The sequence below is a fragment of the Equus quagga genome, chromosome 11 (genome assembly GCF_021613505.1).
Source record: "Equus quagga isolate Etosha38 chromosome 11, UCLA_HA_Equagga_1.0, whole genome shotgun sequence".
Taxonomy (NCBI): domain Eukaryota; kingdom Metazoa; phylum Chordata; class Mammalia; order Perissodactyla; family Equidae; genus Equus; species Equus quagga.
In genome coordinates, this window is record NC_060277.1 from 59,662,390 (window position 1) to 59,682,765 (window position 20,376).

General features: G+C 48.2%; 1 protein-coding gene across 2 annotated transcripts in view; it reads left to right on the forward strand.

Annotated features, from left to right (window-relative positions):
- Window positions 1–678: 678 nt before the first annotated feature.
- CDRT4 (CMT1A duplicated region transcript 4) overlaps window positions 679–20,376 on the forward strand; it is a 37,554-nt gene continuing 17,856 nt past the window's right edge. Inside the window, exon 1 of one of the 2 annotated variants that reach the window (XM_046676908.1) lies at window positions 679–703. The gene's annotated coding sequence lies outside the window, so the exon portion shown is untranslated. Of the gene's footprint in view, window positions 704–8,690; window positions 8,772–20,376 lie in introns of those variants that run through there. The other variant, XM_046676907.1, reaches the window with a different exon arrangement.

The following is a 20,376-nucleotide window of genomic DNA, read 5'->3' on the forward strand; positions in this document are numbered from 1 at the left end:
AGGGAGAAAGTGTAAATGCATATCACTCAGTGAAAGAAGCTGATTTGAAAAGGCCACATACTGAATGATTCCAACTATATGATACTACGGAAAAGGCAAAACTATGGAGACAATAAAAAGATTAATGGTCACCAGGGGATTGGGGGAGGGAGATGAATAGGCAGGGCACAGAGGACTTTTAGGGCAGTGAAAATACTCTATGATATTATAATGATTAATATATGGCATTATACATTTGTCCCAAACCATAGAATACGTAACACCAAGAGTGAACCCTAATGTAAACTATGGACTTTGGGTGATTATAATGTGTCAACATAGATTCATTGGTAAAAATGGTACCACTTTGGTGAGTGATATTGATAATGAGGGATGCTATGTATGTGTGCAGGCAGGGAGTAAATGGGAAATCTCTGTACCATATATATAAAGTATATCTATACCATATATAAAATAAAGTCTTAAAAAAGGTAATGCTTTTCAATATACTAAAAGTGTGATGCAATATAATTGCACTATTTTAAATTAATTATAGGTTTTCTAAAAAATAATAACTCACTAATGCACGGCAGGAGGTGTGCCAGGCACCTTGCCAGCCCTTCGTGCCTTGGATGTAGTGGTAACTAAAACACGGTTGCTACCCTTAGGAAGCCGTTCGCCTGCTGTAAACAAGCACGGGAAGAATCCACGCTCTTACCGTGAGGTGAGTGTGAATGCTGTGTTAGGGGATCTTCAAAGGAGGAGTGATTAGCTTTGCCTGATGGGAGCAGAGAAGGCCTCACAGAGGTGAAGCTAGCCTTGAAGGATGGGTAGAGTTTTGCAAAACAGAGAAGGAGAAGAGGGCAATCCGGATGGGGGTAACAGCGGGAACGTGCCTGATGCAGCTGGGAATGGCTAGCATTCTGGAGCGTCACACTGACCCTACTGATTGGCCCAGAGGGAAATCCTCAAAAGGTTTTGTTTAGTTCCTACGGGGCAGGATTTTGCTTTCATGTCTCCAACCCCCTGTGAGGCATTTGAGTCCCTCTTCCTGCTTGTTCTGGGGGCTGTTGAAGGGTAGATGCCTATAGTTGATGGGTCAGTAAGGGTCCACAGCTGAGGTAGGCTTGACACAGCGTCCCTTCCTCTCTGCGTTCCAGGACTCTTGATTCAGAGAATGTGCTCTTTCTCCCATCTCTCCTCTCAGTCACTCCACCAGCACCCTATGTAGATCCAGAGTTTCTTCTGGGAGCATAAACTCATGTGAATAGATGCCAGTAAAAGATGGAATTAGGTATGTAGAGCTCTTGCAAAATAAATTACGTAAAGTTTCCTAAAGATAAAAGAAATTCCTGTGGGTTTGCTCGTTATTCTGGATCACTATATTGCAGCCTTCTTCCCTGAGTTGAAAGTTGAGGGTTGACTGGGTAAAATTCATCTTGAGCTCCAACATGATGACACTGTTCAAAGCTGGGAGTTTCGAGACACATCTAAGAGAAGTAACAGACAACCCAAATGATTTGGGATGTCAGAGCTGGGAAGAAAGTGCTGAGGGAGCTAGTGGAGGGAGCACATGTGTGTATCTATGGCTGAATGTCTAATGCTCTGTGTTTGCTGTTTGCCGTCTTCTTAATAACTTAGTAACTCTCAAGATTTGTTAATAGATCTTCCACTCTTTCAGGTTGCTGGTCTTGGAAGGGAGAACATGAGGGAAAAAATAAACAAGAAACATGTCTAAATCTCTCTACCTAGATGCGGGTCTACTTAGCCAGCTATCTAACTTATCATTATCTGTTGTTAACTATCTTTCATCTATTCTCTTTCCCATCTAATCTTTGACATACATTTGGAAAGATAATTCAGTAGATATTTTTCTTGTTTTAGACAGCTTCATTGAGTTATAGTTCACAATCCATATAATTCACCAATTTAAATTATACAATTCGGTGGTTTTCAGTATATTAACAGAGTCGTGAAACCATCGCCACAGTCAATTTTTAGGACATTTTCATCGCCCCAACAAGAAACTCCTGGCCTTTAGCTGTCACCTCCTCAACCCTCCCAGCCACGGCACCCCCCCCCCCCACCCTGGTCCTAAGCAGTCACCACTCTACTTTCTGTCTCTATGGATTTGTCTATTCTTGACATTTCACGTAAACGGAATATTATAATATGGCGTTTTTCTGACTGGCTTCTTTCCTTTAGCCTAATGTTTTCAAGGTTTATCCACATAGGAGCCATTTTTCTTGAGAAGAACTTGTGGGTCAGGGGAGACATCATGGAAATGAGCCCCTGTAATTGCCTCTGTGGAAGCAGGGAAGCAACCTTTTCGTGTTATGGTTGCCCAATAAAGTATTGTTGAAGTAATTTGCTTTATTTACACCAAAGTGCTGGGCACTGAATCTCTCAGTGGGATTGGGACACAAGTCCTGTCTTCCAAAATAAAGTGCTGGTCAAGCAGGCAGATTCTGGAGCCAAACTGCCTGGGCTCAGATCCCACCTCTGCCCATCCCACCTCATTTCTAGCTGTATGACCTTGAGCAGATTATTTAACCTCTCTCAGACTCAATTCCTCATCTGAAAAATGGGGATTAAAAAATTGTCCCTGGTTTCTAGGGTGGCTATGAGGACCAAGTGAGATAATGGATGTAAAGCTCTTGGCATATTGCCTGGCCCCTGAGAAACCCTCAATAAAGGCTGGTAGTGATTGCCATTAGTTTTTCAAAGAGCTGTGGTCTGATGGGCACATGAATGATGGTAGTGCAGTAGAAGAGCATCAGAAGACGCAAGATCGAGGCCACGGGCACAGCGAAGGCAACGATTGGTTCTCTGTGGGGTGGGTCGTGGGGGGGGGCGGGGAGGCTTTTCTGCAGGATTGCAGCCTGGAGCCCAAATTCAGACCTGGTCTACACAGATGTATTTTGGGGCTGCTGTTATGTTTCCAAGACTTTCAAATTCAGCACCTTTAGGCAGTCACCCCACCACGCCTTAGTGAATGAAGCTCATTTGTTTAGGAGATTTACGTTCCCAGCCTGTTCCTCAAGAGCCTTGAGTTCTGTGCCCCACTGTGGAAGATGGCCTTTGACGCGGAACTTAGAGCTTGGTTCTGCACGAGCCAGAGAGGCAGCACAGGGGGCAGGGTGAGCATGGTGGGGAGTTCTTATCTGCCTGATTTGATCAGATGTCCATCTTTGACTTAGTCAACTGGAGGTGCCGGCCTTGCAGGCTCCACTAGGAAGGAGAGATGTGTGCTGATGTTTCACACCCTGAAAGGCAACTTGGGGACCGAGGGAGAGTTGATGGACTTCTGACCCAAAGCATTGATTTCTCCCTGATTTTCTTTTCAGTTTTCATAGGAAATCTGTGTGTGCAGGCCAAAAAGATACGTCTGAGTCCTTAGCCAGTGATTTGGGGATGGGGGAGGGAAAGAGGAGCGGGTGTAGGAGAGGCAGGAGCTGGGGGTCTGGACAAGCCCCCCATGGGTTTCGAGTGGGTTCTCACGTTGAATTGATGCAGAGGGCTGCCTGGGTTTCCCCTTCTTAGTGGCACACATTCTGGAGTTTGCACATCTGATTCTTCTACTTATGAATTGTGTGCCGATGGGCAATTCATTTAACATCTCTGTGCCTCAGTTTGTTCATTTCTAAAATGGGGATTAAAAGAGTAGACCCTACCTGTTAGGTCCGTGTAGAGATTGTGAACATGGAGTCAGCGTGTGGAGAGTTGAGAACAGTACCCTGCACAGGGCGCCTGCACGGGCGACACCTAGAGCCAGCTTTTGAACCCCAGGGGCCTTAAGTCACTCTGTACTGAACAAAGGGAAGGGGCGTGCTCAGCCCCTGCCTTTTGGGGGTCACAAGGAGTGCCAGTGACGAGGCCAGTGAGTGCACTCAGGGTCCTTGGGAGCCCACGAGGCATCTCGGGCTGGTCAGCACCAGGGAGGTACAGAGGCTCGTGTTGCACACTTGCTCAGTCTGTCCCTCTCACAGCCCATAGGAGCCAGTGGGTGAGTCCAGATTCACATCATGCTGACTCGTGGGGAATTTGCTGCCCACAGAGGAGGCAAAAATGCACCTCCCTAAAGTGAACAAAGGCCAGGCAAGCCTGTGGGAGGAAAATAACTCGGTCTATAGATTTCCTTTGCCAGGCTGGGAGTCTTGCCATGAACAACATAGACACAGACGCGACTAGCATCATGGCCTCTGAAGCACGGCTGTGTGCTGGCAGGTGGTGGGGCTGATGTCACTCACAAATGGTTCTTTAACTGGTTGGTCCAGGGGTCTGGCTCCGTGCTGAGCCCTGGCCCCTGTCACCTGTAGCATCAGGCCTATAAGCAGCTCAAAGAGCCACTTCGAGCTGTGGAAGGCTGTAAGGGTTGCATCTTTGGTTCTCGTGAAATGTGGGGTAGGTCACCTGCCATCCCCTACACTGCACGCTTATTGCTGCCCCTGGCCTTTGCACACAAAGATGTCCACAGTCTTCCCTAGACTTGCCAGGAGAGAGGACAAAAACTTCTCAGACCTCGTCTCCTCCCTCGCCCATGCATGCCTACAGCATCCCCAAACAGCCAGGCCACGCAAGCTCCGTCCCTTATTTGGAGTGTCCTTCATGATGCGTGAGAAGAGGTTCGAGGCACAGCCCTGCTGAAGTTTAGAGTGAGATAGGATCAGAAGGGAGTCGGGGCCTGGACTTGAAGAGGACCTGGAGCCTGGAGAGAAGGGAGGCTGGAGAGGACAGAGGACGACTTGGAGAAGGACAGCGACAAGGAAGGGTCTGAATAAAGCTGTTGCTTGCGGGCGGTAAGGAGAGGTAGGCTCATGTTGGGGAACGTCTGATGTGCATTTTCCTTCCACTAAGTGATAACACTGCGACAGAGAGACAGACCTCCTGCCTTCCAGGCCTGGGATTTTTCCAGTGTGTGCCTCCCTCTCAAGATTCCAGAGAACCCTGGAGACGAGGAGATAACTGGAAATTGCTGGCAATTTTGAGGAAGATGACGCGCTTGCTTTGGTTGCAGAGAGGCCAGAGGACTTCAGATTCCGGGCCGGACAGGGATTGGAGTAGTGGTCGGGGGGGGGGGGGTCGAGAAAAACGGATACTGAAAGAGACTTTTCAGACGAGTTATTAGTAGGGCATGATGACTCTGTAATATACGAGTCCAGCCTGGCTCCAGATGCTGTCCCAAGCTGACACCGGCAATTAAACTGCCAGACTGCCCAGTCTGCTGTGTGCCGAGTCCTTCTTGAATCTTGGAGATTTTTCAGAGTTGGGGTTGCACGTTAGGTTGGAAGCTGCACATGCTCCCTGTTGCAAATGTGGACAGGTCATTGGAGTGGAGGGGAGGGGGCTGATTCCGAACAGCTTCGTAGTGACAGCAGTTCTCTCTCCAGTTCATCCGCAGAGCATCTTGTTTTAGAAGAACGCTGAAAGGAGCTTGTTAGAAAGGCACATTCTTAGGGCCCACTCCTGATCGACTGAACCAGAACTCTGGGGTGGGACCCAGCCAACTGGGTCTTAACAGACTTTCTAGGTGATTCTGGTAGTAAGGAAGTCGATCGCTGGTCTCATCCATCTCTGTTCCTGCCCAGGTGTGGCGCAGAAAAAGAGTTTGCTAAAGAGAAAGTAACTCAAGTGTCTCACCTGCTCCTCTGGGATCAGAGATGCTGAATGAGATTACGCACGTGTCGTGCCAGCACAGAGTAGCGTTCACTATGGGGGCCGGAAGGGTAGTTCCAACGTCAGGGTTTGAGGACCACACCCTTGCAGCAGATGCGCTTGCTGAGGAGGAAGAGAACAAGGAAAGAAGAGTCATGGGCGGGGAGCATGGCAGCTGCTGATGTCACAATGCCCCCATTTACCCCTGACTTCAGGCTCCTGGGCCACTTGAGGTTGGCAGAGGGGATGGTTGGCAGCAGCAAAGAGAGGACGAAGGGGGAAGTAGAGTCGAGGACACGGGGGGCACTTGCAGACAAAGAATAAGCACCGGGCAGGAGAAGCACCAAGATATCGAGGGAAGCATGGGGAATCGCGGGGACCTCTCAGGTAACAGGGCGGGATCCCGTCTCCCACGCCGGAACACCAGGTGTCCCAGTGGGGAGAGTCCAGGGTGAGAGTAAAAACGCAGGGACCCCACACGGGAGGGCACACCCTTTGTTGGAGCTGGTGGCCTGTTAGGGACTCCCAGAGTCTCCGGCATTCTTCTCCTTCGGTGGTTCCCAGCTCTGGTCGCACACCCCTTGCGGCCTCTGTAAAACATGCTGATGTCCACCCCTGCTGCCCAGGGCTGATGAAGTCCGTCTACACAGGGTTTGGGTGTGGGCATGTTTTTAAAAATGGTCATGTGATTCTACTGTGCAGTCAGGGTGACAGCTCGACTTAACAGGAAAATAAACAAACGCACACAAAATATACGCACGTGTCCTTCTGGCGGTGTGGGGCGGAGCCTGGTGGAAACCTGAAGCTAGGATTGGTAAATGCCTTTACTATTAAGAACCCATAGGGAAGAAGATTATGAAGAGCCACATGGACAATAGATTTTTTTAAAAAGGAATAATGAGTATTCAGGTTGCTTATTTAAAAATAATTAAGAACAAGGAATAAAAGGTGTCAGTAAATAAAAACAATTAGTAAACTTTATGGGCAACGAAGGTGCTGTGGTATAGACGGGGGAAGGGGGAGAGGAAACTGTCCACAGATGAGGAGGTGCTCCCCTTCTTGCTGCTGCTTGGCGGAGGCTGGGCCCAGCACCCAGGCAGCCACCCCAGGTGGTGTTTCTGGTGGCCTGAGACCCCGGAGGCCACACTCTCCACGCTGGCGGCTCTGGTTTTGCACTTGCTCGAGCTGCATCGAGTTGGTATGAGAGGAGCAGAAGGGCGAGGAAGGGTGAGAACACCGGCAGCCAGAGGTCCCTGTTCTGATGCAGACTCTGCCACTGCCTGGGAGAGGTCACTGACTGGCCTGGGGTCAGAGAGCTGCTTCCTGCACAGTTGACCTTCTGGGGCCTGAGGTCACAGACTTCCTCCTGGTCTCCTGGCAAGCACTTGTCTCCGTCCTTCTCAGCTGACATTGTTTCATGGATGTCTTCCGAGTGCTTATGGCTGGGGCTTGTGCAAGGTACAAAGACGGCTTCCCCCCCAGTCATGAACGTTCAGGCCCCATGCAACCTGGATCCACCTCTAGGCGAATCGATTCTAGCATCCTCGCTTTGCCCTCCTGGTGCTGCCACCATCAGGGGTCTTCAAGCTGAACAATGGTTGGCCCTGGGGTTCCTCCTCATCTCTAATCAAATTGATAGCCCTTTGGCTGCCATATTGGAATGGGTTAGTTAGTGTGTGTGTGTGTTTGTATGTTGGGGTCTGTGTGTGTATGTATTTGTGCATTTCTCTGTTTGTGTCTATCTGCATGGCTGTATGTCTCTGTGTATGTCTCTGTATGTATCTGTGTGTGTGCATGTGCTTGTGTTTGTGTCTGTGTGTGCGTCTCCGCGTGTGCATCTGTGTGTGTGTGTGCCTGCCCACCTGCACATCTAGAGCCCCCGCTGGCTGTGCCTTCTGCTCCTTCCTGCCCAGAGGCAGTCGTAATTTTGAGGATGGACTCCAGGCTGCAGGGCCTTGGGGAGCGAGGAAAAGAGCCACAGCTGGTACAGGCCGCTCCCTAGGGGAATTTTGGCAAAGAAAAGGAGAAAAATAGAAATGAGGGAAGCTTCGGGTCAAGGGAGGAATTTTTTAGAGGAAGGGAGACTTGGGAATGTTTAAAAGAAGAAAGGGAGGGGGCGATGGAGACAGAACATTATGAAAATGCTGGTGAGGAGGCAGAGCGAGGCTGAAGGGGAGAGGCATGAGGAGGGTGGGACCAAGAGCAGAAAATGCATGTCCGCACAACCGCTCTCCGTCCCAGGACTTGTTGCCAAGCTGTGAAGTTGCTAATACTCCCAGCATCCGGTGTGTCACTGTCAGAAATGAGATCGCACCAGCAAAGCAGCAGACTGAAGAGGCAGCACACATTCAAGTGAGGCTGATAATGTTGTTCCTGCACGTGTGCCCTGCGTGTCCTCATTTGACTCCTGCCAGGGGCCAAGCCTCGGCCAGGAGCTGGGCTCTGCCTTTGATGAGCTCAGGATCTTTTAGGACATAGATGAATCAGCCTCTCACACCTGAAGGCTTGCCTGGCCCGTGGGTCTTCCCTTCTGCCCATGATCACTCTAGCCCCAAACTCATGCCCATCGTCATCACTATTTCCATCCCCATGCCCACCCCCATTGCCATCCCTTTCCTCATCCCATGCCCACCCCCATCCCATCCACGTGCTCATCCAGTGCCCACTTTGCCAGAGAAAAGTGAGACCAAGAGAGGTCAGTAACTAACCCAAAGTTACGTGGGTGGCAGATGCCACAATCAGGACTCGGACCCAGTACCATCTGACACTAAGGCTCAAGCTCTGAACTCCCATGCCATACTCCCACACGGTATTGGGTTCCTGGGCCTCGGGACCTCTGGCTCCGTTGCTGGATTGACTCTAGCATTGCTTTGCCTGCGCCTGACTTGGTGCTCACTGTTCAAATCTCAGCCAGCCTGTGCGTCTCAGCTCAGACTTCTCTACCAGCTGCTGGCCCCTGGCTGGCCCCTTGCCATGTTTGTTCCCCAGACCTCATGGGACTTGCCCAGTCCTGGTTCTTCTCAGGCCAGCACATCTCTGATGACAGGGCAGACCGGCCGGAAGATAGGCACAGACGAGGGTGCTAAGGAGGAGGCATTTGAGGTTGGAACGGGCCCACCTCACATCTGCAGCCTCTGGTAAGCGGCATGGTGGGGGGGGCCGTGGCAGAGAAGATGGGAGGAGAACCCCCCGCTCGCAGAGGGTGGAGTGGCGTGGAATGTGCCGAAAAGCAACGAGAAAGGAAGAAAAGCTTTGCCAAGTTGCAGTGAGTGCCTAGTTGAAACCAGACACCAGGAATGTGTAGCAGATCAGGCCTGCTGCCTGGGAAATACTTGGCCTACTTTGATTTTCAATTTTCATTGTTTATTTCTAAAATAAATGTTTATTTTACCTTTGAAATTCTTAACGTTTTTGGGAACATGGGTAAGAACGACTTTGTTCTGGTTTAGACACGTACTTTTGGCCGTAGGGAGACAGGGCCAGTTTGGTAGCGACAGCCTGAGAGTCCTGCTGATGGCCGTCTGCTTCGACAGGTGTGGGCGCCCGTGGTGCATCTCCAGGTGCTGCGTTCGTCGCCAGCCTGGCCCGGTGACCCCTTGTCTCCCTGACACTCGGAGGCTCTGACCGTCCTCACCTCCGGGCCTCTTGTTTTTCCATCACATATGATCCTTTGTCTCCTCTTCGTCCTCACCCCTCAATCAGGTCTCCTCACTGATGCTGAAGAGAGTCTCTCTCACAGCCCCGTACACCCTCATGCCCCACTCACACCCACCCTCGCACATCCATGTACACACACACCCACACCCACACACATCCATGTACACACACACCCACACTCACACACATCCACACACACACACATCCATGTACACACATACACACGCACACCCGCACTCATACTCATCCATGTATACACATACATACCTACACCCACACTCACACCCACCCACACACACCCATGTACACACACACTCACACACACATCCATGTACACACATACACACCTACACCTGCACTCACACACACACATGCACCCATACAAAGACACACACACCCGTACACACACACTGATAACACCGGCATGCACACACACACACTGGTAGCCCTCCAATCATGCTCTCTAACAGCGGTTGGGTTATAAGTGACACTCAGCAATTCTTCCACACGACCTTCCACTTTCCTCCTTTTAGCAACTTTTGCTTCGTGCTTGTCCACTCCTCTCACTCCTTTCCCCAGCCGTGCCCATCCTTATATCCACAAAACTTTTTAAAAATTTTGAAATCCATAAGTGCACAAAGACATCCAGTTTGCCTCTGTGATTGCCTCGGTCAGGGGGTAGGAGCTCCCCTCTTTCCTCCCATCACTTACCTCTTCTCTAATGCTCAGAGGTAACTGCTTCCTGAAGTTGTGGTAATTATGTTCTTGCCTCACACCAAGGAACTGTGTTCCTAAGCACTATATTTTGCCTGTTTTTTAAATTTTTTAATTATTTTAAAATTTAAAAATTTTTAATTTTTATTTATTTTTTTGAGGAAGATTAGCCCTGAGCTAACATCTGCTGCCAATCCTCCTCTTTTTGCTGAGGAAGACTGGCCCTGAGCTAACATCCATGCCCATCTTCCTCTACTTTATATGTGGGACGCCTGCCACAGCATGGCTTGACAAGTGGTGTGTAGGTTCACGCCCAGGATCTGAACTGGTGAACCCTGGGCTGCTGAAGCGGAACGTGCGTACTTAACTGCTGCCCCACCGGTCTGGTCATATTTTGACTGTTTTTTGAACTTTATGTAAATAGACTCATACTACATTTACTCATTTGTGCCTGGCTTCTTTCACTCGATACTTTGTTTGTGAAATTCATTCATGTGGTTGCACATAGGTAGAGCATATTTATTTTCATTGCTATATAGTGTTTCGCTGAATGAACCTATCGCTGTGTATTTATCCACTTTACTCTAGATGGATATTTGGGTTATTTCCAGCTTTTGGCTATTATAAGTAATGCAGTTACAAGCATTCTTTTTTGGTTTTTTTTGCAGAAGATTAGCCCTGAGCTAACCTCTGCCACCAATCTCTTCTTTTTGCTGAGGAAGACTGGCCCTGAGCTAACCTCCGTGCCCATCTTCCTCCACTTTATATGTGGGACTTTGATAAGTGATAGGTCTGTGCCCAGGATCAGAACACCGGGATGCGGAAGTGGAGCGCAGGGACTTAACTGCTTCGCCAGTTACAAGCATACTTGACTGTGCGTTTTCACGTTACACGGTTCTGAACCTGGGTGTGGAGTTGGTGGGTCACTGGGTGGTGTATGCTTGTCTTTAGCAGATGATGTCAAACCGTTTCAGTTTACACTCCCACTGGCAGCGTGAGGGGTGTTCTCATTGCTCTGCATCTTCTCTCCACTTGGCGTTAACAGTATAAAAAATTTCAACCATTCTTACTCATTCTTATTCTTATTCTCTTCACGGTTTTAATGTGATTTTCCTGGAGCTTGAGTACCTTTCCACTTGTTTTTTTGTCACTTGGATATTGTCTTTTGTGACGTGCCTGAAGTCTCTTGACCAATTTTCTATTTTCCTGTCTTTTTTTATTGATTGTAGATTTTTAAAAAAATTTTAAAATATATTCTGTATGCAAGCCCTTTTTGGTTACACGGAGTACAAAAATCTTCTCCCAATCCGAGGCTTGCCTTTCATTCACTTCATGGTATCTTTCTGTGAACAGAAATTCTTTAAGAAATCTTGTCTTACCCTGAGGGCATAAAGTTATTTCCTATGTCATCTTCTAGAAGCTTTATTGTTTTACTTCGAACATTTAGAACTATGACCCACCTGGAATTGATTTTTTGGGTATTGTGAGAGGGTAGGAGTTAAGGGTAGTTATTTTTCCACGTGGATATTCAAGTAATCTTGCAGCATTTATAGAAAATACTGTCCTTCACTCACTGCTCTGCAGAGCTGTGGAGACCTCTGGGGTCTGTGCTCACTCCAGGTGGTTGGTATCAGAATGGAATGGATTGTAGTACACCCAGCTGGTGTCGGAGAGTCCAAGAATTGGTTCAGGTAGAAAATCCCATACATTTGGTGTCAGAAAAAAAGACATCACAGAGATGGAGATGTCAAGGGCAACAGAAACATCAAGAAACTCAAGGACCAAAAGGAGCCTGTTAAAGTTGACACTAGGGAACACATTGGAGAGTGATTCCATAAAATGACAGAGTAAAAGCCAGAATCTGGAGAGCTGTGGAGTTAATGGGAAAGACGAGGACTATGAATGTAATAGCAAACCATAAATGGAGGCCCAGGGGTGCCAGCACTGCCTCCAGATGTGATGTGCTTCGTTTCATTTAGTCCTCACTGTAAACCTGTGAGAGAGTGTCACCATTCTGTAGAGGGAGAAATGACGCTTAGAAAAATCTAGCAACTTTCTCAAAGTCCTACATTTAGTAAATGGTTAAAATTTAAAAGCAAGGCAGTCTGATTCTAAAACCAGTGTTCTTAACTAGTATACTATGATTGTATATGTAGAAACCCAAAAGAATCTACAAATAAACTATTAGAATTACTGAGTTTAGCAAGTCTGTTAGATACACGAACAATCATGTACATTCTAAATATCAGCCATAAACATAAAATAAAATGTCTAATATGATACAGTCTACATTGCTTAAAAAACATCAAAGCTAAGAATGAAACTAACAAAAGATATGCAAGTCCTCTCTGCAGAAAATCGTATGACATTATTGAAAAAACGTGTTTAAAAATCTAAATAAATGGTGAGATGTACCATGTTCATTGTAAAAATATCAATTATCCTAAATTAAGCCATAGATTCAATGTACTCTGAACCAAAATCTCAGTGTCATAAGACTGCTCTCACTTCAGACACCATTTTCAAGTCCCAGGAGACACCTGTACCTCGACTCACTGGCTGTAAATTCAGAGGTTCCCATGACCCCTCCCTCAGGTGCAGTAATTTGCTAGAATGACTCACAACTCAGGAAAATGCTTTCTTGTGTTTACTAGTTCATTATAAAGGGTACAATTCACGAACAGCCAAATGGAAGAGATGCAGGTGGCACAGAGCTTCCACGCCCTCTCCAGGTGCGCCACCTTCCCAGCACATTGACATGTTCACGAACCCGGAAGCTCCTTGAACCCCAGAATTCAGAGATTTTTATGATGCTTTCATTATAAAGCCATGATTGATGAGATCACTGGCCGTGTACTCCATATCTAGGCCCTCTCCCCTCTATGGAGGTTGGGAGTGGGGCTGGAAGTTCTAACCCTCTAATTACCTGGTTGATCTTCCTGGCCACTAGCCCCCATCCTGAAGCTATCTAGGGCTCCCCGAGGAGCCATCTTGTTAGTGTAAAAAAGGCAATAAGTTCCAAAAGTTTTCAGGGCTCTGTTCCAGAAATGGGCAAAGACCAAATATTTATTTTTTATTATACCACAGTCTCTTGGCAGAAGTTTTCTCTTGGTTTCCTGAGACTGCTCCCCCACTTCTCCTTCCTTCTCTCTCGTGGTTTCCACCCAGTCTTCTCTCAGGCTCCTCTTCACCTCCCATGCCTTAAATGTGGATTTTTTTTCAAGGTTCAGTTCTCATCCCTCTTCTCAACTCATCCTATGAAAATGAGAGATATGACAATCTTGGCCTCATCTTTTATCAAATCTATACATCTACAACCCTGGCCATGTTGGATTCCCGGTTCATATGGACAGCTGCTCACTGGGAATAACTACCTGCTTTTTCTCTAATGCCCCAAATAAAACTAAGCACCCTTTTCCCAAACCTGCTCTTCTTCTCTGTTGCTTATCTCCACCCCAAAGTCAGAGGTCTGAGTGTTATCCTAGGCCTCTCTCTCTCCTTCATCCCCGTAGTTAGTTGTGATCATGTTCTATCCTCTTCTGTTCATTCTCACTGCCATTAACTTGTTTCAGTTTCTCATAATTTTTTCCCCAGTTGCTAACAACTTCTTTACTTATCTCCTTCCTCCAGCCTTGCTGGCCTCCAGTCCATTATTATAGCAAGGCCATAGGGATATATTAAGATATCCCCAGATGTTGTAGCAAATAACCCTCTGCATTTCAGAGACTTAACACATTAGAAGTTTATTTCTCATTCCTGTAAAATTCATTTGGGTGTTTTGTGGTCAACTGCCATGAAGTGATTGAGAGATCCAGGTTCCTTCCATCTTGTGGCTCTGCAATCTCCTGGGACCTTGGGTTCCTTTGCTTCTACCCTATGAGTGGGGGAAAAAAGAGAATGAAGGTCACGTTGGAGCTTTCACGGGCCAGGTCTGCAGGTGGCCAGAACTCAGACACAAGGCTCTACCTAGATACAAGGTGGTGGTGGGGGGGGGGGGGGGTAACGTTGGGAAATAGAGTTTATGGCTGGGCAATTGGTTCCCCATAACAAGTTGATACTAAGAACAGGAAGTACAAATCTTTGGAGGATAGCCATAGGTCTCTGCTGCAGGGATCTTTCTAAAAGGCAAAACTGATAGTGCTGAACACCTGCTTAACATCATTCAACAGTCGCCATAGTGCCAGCAGGATGGAACTCTTCAGCATGAACATTCTAGGCAGAGGAAGCAGGGAGCACAAAGCCCCACAGTGGGACCCTTCATGGTTTGACTTCAGTCTTAGTTTACAATCCCCCTTCTCCCTACATCTCTCCCCCTCCACCTATGTGCACCCCCTGTGCTGGCCGTCATTGCTGAAGTCCTCCGAATGCGTCATGCTCACTTTGCACTTATTCGGCCTGGCTTCCCACTGCTCGTCTTTTCAGAGACTTGCATCTGGACCTTGCTTCAGTCTCACCTTCAGCTAATCTTGGTTTTATACTTTATGTTTCAGCAATATTGGAATATATTTTACTTTTTAAAATCATATCATGCTTCTATCTGCTTTGCCCCAAGTTTTTCCTATTTTTCTTCTGTTCTTTGACCCCGTAATGCCTACTCATTATCCAGAACTAAATTCAGGTGCCTTTTCTTCCTAGAAGTCCCCTCTGCTTCCTTCTTCTCCTAGTGAGCTGGGTGGGTGACCCCCTCTCATATCATCAGCCTGTATTTCTATCAGAGCAAGTGGCAGACAGCATTGTGCTGAGCTATACTCATAGTGGTCTGGGGCAAGGAAATGGTCCAGTCTAATGATTCTCAAAGTGTGGTCCCCAGACCAGCAGCACCAGCTTCTGGGAATTTGTTAGAAATGCGGATTCTCAGGCCCCCCCCCAGACCTAGGGCATCAGATACTCTGGGGTTGGGATGCACTAATCTGTGTTTTAATAAGCTCTCTAGGTGATTCTGGCACAAGGAAGTAGATCACTGGTCTCACCCACCTCTGTAACGGGCAGGTCTGGCCCAGAGTAACTGTTCATCAAAATGAAATGAATCCAATTCTGGCCCAGGATATCGTCTTGACTTTCCCAGGCTGAGTGAGAAATTACTCCTCATGTCCTCATGACACCTCGTGTCTCCTTTTGTCATAACCCCGTGACACTATAGTGGAGCTGCAGATGGTGGCACCTTCAAGGAGAGGGATTCTGCTGTGTTCGCCTTTCCGGGCCTGTGCCCGGGACAGAGCGGGTGCTCAGTAAGCATCTGTGCAGCTTTGGGTCCTGAATACATGTGGGAAAAGACAGACAAGTTCCTTCCTCTGATGGAACTTAAATTCTAAGAGGGAAGGCAGAAAATAAATTGTAAACAAACAAATTTAAGGTAATTTCAGATAGTGATAAGTGCTATAATGAAAATAAGGTGCTGGGATAAAGATGGACTGAGTGGCTAGTTTGGAGTAGGAAGTTAGGGAAAGCCTTTCTGAGAAGGTGACATTGAGCTAAGATCTAAATGACCAGAAGCCAGCTCTGTGAAAATCTGTGGGGAAGATCATTCCAGGTAGAGGGGGAGAAAAGCTAGAGTGGTGAGTGTGGGGACAGAGAGGAGGGCCATGTGATTGGAGAGGGGAGAGAGAGGTCGGAGAGGTAGACAAAGCAGCCACGTTAGGAGTTAGGATTTTATTTCCAGGGCTATGTGGAAACCCTTGGGGAGGGATATTTAGGTTGGGGAGCAATGTGACTATTGGTACATGTTTTGGAAAGACCACTCTGGCTGCTGTGTGTATAAAACAAATTGTGTGGAGGCAAGATTGGAAGTGAGAAGGCCAGTTCCGAGGCCATGAGATCATCCTGGTGGCTACAGAGGCAGCACTGGGAGCGTGGTGTTTAATCACGTGGTTCCTAGTGCCAGCTATGCACATCCGAATCCTGACTCTACAACAGATGCATGACTTTGAGTAAATCAGTGAATTTCTCTGTGCCTCAATTTTACCCTCTGTCAGAGGGGGTAACAGTAGCACTTAACTCATACGTTTGTTGGGAAAGCTCAATGAGTTGATACATGGAAGACACTGGCACCCAGGCTATTAGTTATTATTATTATTAATAATAGTATTATTATTAGTAGCAGCAGTAATAGTAGTTGTCGTCATTATGGAATGAAGAGAAAATGATGGGTTCAACATATTTCTACAGGCTAAGTTGAGATGACTTGATGATAAATTGGATCCTAAGGATGAAGGAAAGAGGAAAAAAGACGCTTAGTTTTTTGGCAAATGGTTTGTTAGTGGTGCTGTTTAATAAAAGGGGGAAGACCAGTGAAGAAGCAGGTTTTGGTGTGTGTGTGTGTGTTTTAGGAGCTCAGTGTTGAACAGTGGGGTTCTGAAGCACCAGTAAAACGTCTGAGATGTCCAGTAGGGGGTTGGATATATGAGCCTGGAATTCAAGGGAGAGCCCATGGCTGGGGACACACATGTGAGAGTCGTGGCACGGTGCGGGCTCACCCTGCGAGAGTGTGTGGATGGGGAGAAAAGGGCGCCCAGGACCGAACCCCAAGCTCTCTCACTTTCAAGGTAGAGCAGAGGAGCAGGATCTGGCAAGGAGCCTGGAACGGCAGCCGGTGAGACGGTGAAACCAGGAGAAAGGAGAGTGCTGGAGCCGAGAGAAGAGGGTATTTTGAGAGTGGCCAGCTGATTCCATTGCTGCCCACAGGTCAGACAAGATAGGTAACTAAACGCCAAGTAGGTAACTGAATTTGGCAACATGGAAGTTATTTTCTTAATGGATGAATGAAATTTTATTTCATTGGTTGGTAATTTTATCCAGAAGTCAATTCAATTAGACAGTCTGGTTGTATCCTCTCCTTGATGCCCGCCAAGAATTAGGTGAGGGGGGAGCCTGAGAGAGAACAGGGCCAAGAGCCTTCTCAGCGCGGCCTTCAAGCGGAGCTGCAAGCCACTCAGTTGGGGTGGTTGCTGCTGGTTCAAAGAAATTCCACCTGTTACTGAGTGAAGAAATGGTTCCTGCCTCTTCTTCAAAATAAAGTTTTAGACACCATGAGTAAAGGGTGACCAAACTGAGGTGGAAAATGTGTTTCTGCAACTGGAATCAAAGTTTTCCAATGACGCCACAGCTTGGCACAGCTGTTTTGAATCTAGGAGCATATTAACACTCACGCCATTTCTGCGACTTCCCTGAAGCAAACCATTAACCTTTCAGCTTCTCTCTATTATCCAGTAAGGTGGGGACAGATTAGGTTGGTGGTTCGCAGGCTTCCTTGGCATAAGAAACACCTGGAGGCTTGCTGAGCTATAGGCCCCTGGGCTCCTCCCAGAGCTTCTGATGCAGTGGGCCTGGGGTTGGGAGGGGATCGCCCTTCTCACAGGCTCCCAGATCCTGCTGCTGCTGCTGCTGGTTCCAGGACCACCTGGACAAGCTCTGGTCTGGATTACACCGATGCTCCCTGAAAGCAGGGCCGGTGTCCTCCTGGCGTGCCTGGCTCAGCAGGAGACACTCAATAAACTCCCATAGAAATGACTGGGTTAAGTAAGCCTTGTGTGGAGCCCTCCGGGCTGAGGAATGGGGTGAGTGCTGTGGTGAGGGTCAGGGAGAGACATGCTGTCACCTGATTTTGTTGCTGCCCGTACACTCCCGGGAGCCCCACCGCAGGACTCTCCCACCTGGCAGCAGGCAGCCATCTTTGGACTCTGCATTCTTCTCCTTGAACCCTGCCTAACTTGTAGGTTTTCTTTGACGTTTTGACTGTCAGAAACATTTTCATAATTCCGTTCGGGACTGCAGGTTCGTGGGTGGAATTTAGGCAGAATTTTAGGCAGAGGAACACAGTGACACAAATGATTTAACATGTAACGTCTTCCTGGGATGCATTATGTTGCCCCTGGGTAAAGCCAGTCCTTCCTCTCCACTCCCCAGGGCCAGAGGAAACGGGGCGGGGACCTGGCTCATGGCTTTTGAGAGATGGAATTAGTTAAGTCTCGTCAGAGGGAAATGAAGGCTGGCGGCCACATCCCATCTGGTTCGAGGCCCTGCCCCCTCGCCCGGCGCACAGAGCTTTCTTTCTTCCTCGAGGAAGAGTGACTCTTTCACAGCCTGCCACGGGCAAAGGAAGTGGCAAGTCCCAGGGCATCCTGAGCCCCTTCAGTCTCTCCAGGGCACCTCACCTCCTTCGGCCTTTCCCAAGTGCAGGGGGAGCGCGGGGCCTGTGCGTGCAGGGCCGAGGCTGGGCAGCGCAGAGTAGAGATGGCTGGGTGCTCACCGCCCAGCCTGCATCATGTCTTAGCCGAAAAGGGCTCCGGAGCCCCTCCGGCCCTCCCCGGCTGCAGCCGCGCGCAGGGACCCGGAGCAAAGGCTTTTCTGAAAAGCTGCTGATCTCAACCCCGCCAGCTCCACATTCCTGGATGATGAGGGAGGGATTCCAGTGTTTACTTTGAACAATGTTTTCCTGTGTCTGAACCGACTGGGTGTTAAATTCTTCCAGATTTCTGGCTCCATGTTGCAACTCCAACGGGACAGAAACAGGTTTACGGCAGTTGGCAGGGGAGCGAAAGCGAGGTCCGGCCGGGCACCTTCTGCAGCTAGAATTTCCACCGGGTGGATGGAAAGGCTGTCGGCACGGGCTCCAGGGGCTCGGCTCCAGGAGGGGTTTGCTGTGGTCTCAACTCTGAGCTTTGAACTGTGCCTTTCGCATTTCCCACCCTAGAGGGCAAAAGTCAGTTTTTCTGTTTGGAAAGGCAGCAAGGAGTGAGAACAAGCGCGGTGCTGAAGGCCAGGCCTTGCGGTGCTTTTCCTGTTGGTATAAACCCAGAAGTTGGGCTCATAAGGAATTCATTTGGTGCAATATTGGGAAACTTGAGTGCATTCCGCTTGCTGGGGCCTGCTGTGTGAGAAGGTTTCGCAGAGATTCGAGGAGGTCAGAGCTGGATGGGAGACGGGGGAGTGGCAGACCTGAATCCTTATTTTTACGCAGGAAGAAATTGAGGCACAGAGAGTTCTAGCAGCAAGAGGGCTAGAGTGCTGGGCTGGAAAGACCTGTCCCCAAAATAGCTGGTTAGCTCTCACAGAACTGTGCCATTGCGGGTGTGGTAACCTGAAACAATTGCCACTGTTTATTGCTGAGGAAGATGACCACACAACCACATGGGGCCATGGAAGTCATTCTTCTCTTTATTAAATATTGATGAGTCAGTGGCTTTGAAGATGGAGAGAACTTCAGGAAACCAATAGGATCAATTAATAGGATCAATAGGATCAAGATAAAGGTGCTCTGTCCTTCCACTGTGCACAATAAACAGTATCTTCATTCTTGTATCCTGGGATGGTAAGCAAGTCAGGGGAACTCCCATGGGACCGACGCTGACTTGCTGTCTTTGGAGTCCTTGGTGAAGCTCCAGCCTCTGGGCAGGTGCCTGGCAGCTTCTTGAATTGGAACAGCCCAAATCTGAGTAGGGCATGGGGCGGATGGTAACCTTGCAACCGTTTTAGACCCTCTGCACTCGGACCCTGGAAACCTACTCCTGAACTCCTTTTACGGGGTGTGTGTGTATTCGTGTATGCACAAGCAGGAAAGAAAGATTAGTGGCAATCCCGCTGACTTCAGGACCTAGGTGGAGCCCACACAGTATTTATGAAGCGGCATTGGATAAAATAGTCCCATGATAGAACTTGACATTTTGATCTGGCTGCTTTCACAAAGCCATTTTGATGCCAAGACATTTTCACTCGGTCTTAAAAAAAAAATAAGAAACCACTAAAATTTCAAATTTCTGTACCTCTCAAGTAATGTGCGAGGCAAGCACCCTCGCACCATCTCTGAGCCCACTTCCCTCCTTGCCCCATCCCTCACTGCAATCCTAACCCCTGTGGACACATCAGTATGTCTGCTGTGTCAAAATGGCCCTGTTCAAATTGGCTGTTGGAGGATGGCTTCATTTCTGTGATATATTATAGCCATAAATTCTTTACTTAAATATATTCTCTTCTTCTAGTAGAGATTGTGTTGTCCCCTAGAGAAGGGGGTGTAATGGAAGGAGGAATTATGTAGTGAAATTGCTCCCACTGCTGGCAGAGTAGGAAGCTCTCCTCTATTCATTCTCACGGGTGGAACTGTTTCCTTGGAACGTCTGGTGAGTGTCTGGTATCAGATCTCTTGCTGTGTAACAAATTACCCCAAAACTTAGTTGCTTGAAACAAACACATGTTGTCTCACAGGTCCTGTGGGTCGTGAATCTGAGTGTGACTTAATCGTGTGTCTCTCTCTTGAGGTCTCTCCATGAGGGTGTATTCACGGTTTGGGGTGGGGCTGTGGTCCCATCTGGAGGCTCAGCTGTGGGAGGATCCACTTCCAAGCTCACTCACAAGGTTATTGGCAAGGGTAACTTCCTC